At 38.4% G+C, this 1,896-nt stretch overlaps 1 pseudogene; it reads right to left on the bottom strand.

Annotated features, from left to right (window-relative positions):
* Nucleotides 1–338: 338 nt before the first annotated feature.
* On the bottom strand, nt 339–459 carry LOC129877935 (5S ribosomal RNA; annotated as a pseudogene).
* Nucleotides 460–1,896: the final 1,437 nt, after the last annotated feature.

The raw sequence follows: 1,896 nt of genomic DNA, 5'->3' as shown, positions 1-1,896 counted from the left end.
TATAAGAAGCTTACGATCCTTTCAAGAAACTTAAGAAGCTTAAATAAAAATTTAAGAAGCTTAAGAGGTTCAAGAAACTTAAGAAGCTTAAGAAGCTTGAGAACCTTCCAAGAAACTCAAAAACCTCTCAACATACAAAAGTACAGGGTGTAACATCCTTCCCCCCTTTAAAACATTCATCCTCGAATGTGAACCAAAATATTCCTCTGGATCTTATAATGACTATATGGAGAGTTTCTCTGTCCCATTGCCATAACGTATACTTTCATCGAGCAATCAATATCAGAATTACAAGGGTTAGGATTACTTGTAGACGTAGGGAATAGGTACGGATACTTGTGTTTCATTTCCTATTTCACTTCCCAGGGGTCACCCATCCTAGTACAACTTTTGCCCAAGCATGCTTAACTTCAGAGTTCCGATGGGATCCGGTGCATTAGTGCTGGTATGATCGCATCAATCCCTTATGTGATCTCGTTTGAAGTTTAAGTGTTCCCATTTACATATGATAGCGTCAGTTGATTTTCTCTTACGCTTGTATTTCTATTATACGCTTCCCCCCTTTTAGGGTGCACCCATGTCATCCTCTTATTTATTTTCTACTATTCATACACATATGATTCTGTTCCAACATATTTGACATACCACACCTTTAATTCGTAGCTATCTATTCCCTTTTTCGTCCGATACTCATACTTAATTGATCACGTCTATCTTGAGTGCTCCCTGTAGTAGTCCTTTTATTCTTGAGTCGTAAACAACTTATCTTGTCCTCTAATAATAGTTGATGGTTATGTACTTTCCAACAAGAATGAAACTCCATCATCGGGCTTCTTTTCCCTCAACGTGAGCTTTTCCTAAGGCAAAATACAGCTGAAGATACCTTAGTCTGAACTTTGCTGCTTAGATAGGCTTTTGTTTCTCTAAAATAAAATTTTCCAAGTAAAAAGGGTGTCCCTCATCGATGACCTAGAGGGTAGTACCCTTTTACATCTTTAGTTTAACATAATAGGGGTACTCAGTATCAACATCCAAGAAATATTAAGAATCTATATTTCATTCCCCCCCTTTTTTTGGTTCTGGGAAAATTTCGGCAGAGTTTCCTCTATACTCCTTACTATCCCAAAAACCTGCACGCAGAAAATACCAACAATGCCTCACAAGGCCAACATATATATATTCATATCCTATCACCGCCACACAGGGCTTTCAATATCATTTCATATCGCAACCACACAAGGCTTTCAATATCAATAATAGTATGAAGATAATGGACTTACCTCGTGTGTCCAACTAACCTTCATCTGTTACACTTTTCGGTCTACCTTCCTTTTAGTTTTTGACTTTACATTTCAATCATATGTCATTACCTTACCCAATAGATACCTTTAGTTCCCTTGCTTACCTGCGTGCTTTGTAACTTCAAATGTCATCAATTACTTCCTCCGGTTGATGTCATCCTTTTGCTAAATTCCAAGGTTAGTATAAGGAGTTTTCCTATGACTCGGATCTATAGCACAATTTAAGACAAGAAAGAAAGGTAACATCCTAAATGTCCTATAGTCTCCTGTTTATAGATTTGGTGCACCAAACACCGATAAACCGGACTCTACTAGATACGGTCTGTAGACATTTCGAGGACCAAACCACTCTGATACCACTTTTGTCACAACCCAACTGTGTAGAATGCGACGGGTGCCCGAACTGGACTCTCGCGTATACCCTTGCTAACCATAAGTAAATCTGTCTCCTATTTGAGTCATAGTGTGCCAACATACAAGATAATATATAAGCCGATGAGGCCATCGTAGCATATCAGCACAACTGTACAGACATACACATACACAACCCACATACATGTCCACAGACCTCTAAGAGTAAGAAGATTAACATAAG

The sequence above is a fragment of the Solanum dulcamara genome, chromosome 12 (genome assembly GCF_947179165.1).
Source record: "Solanum dulcamara chromosome 12, daSolDulc1.2, whole genome shotgun sequence".
Taxonomy (NCBI): domain Eukaryota; kingdom Viridiplantae; phylum Streptophyta; class Magnoliopsida; order Solanales; family Solanaceae; genus Solanum; species Solanum dulcamara.
Note: the sequence above shows the minus strand (reverse complement) of the source record. Positions and strands in the feature narration are given on the sequence as shown.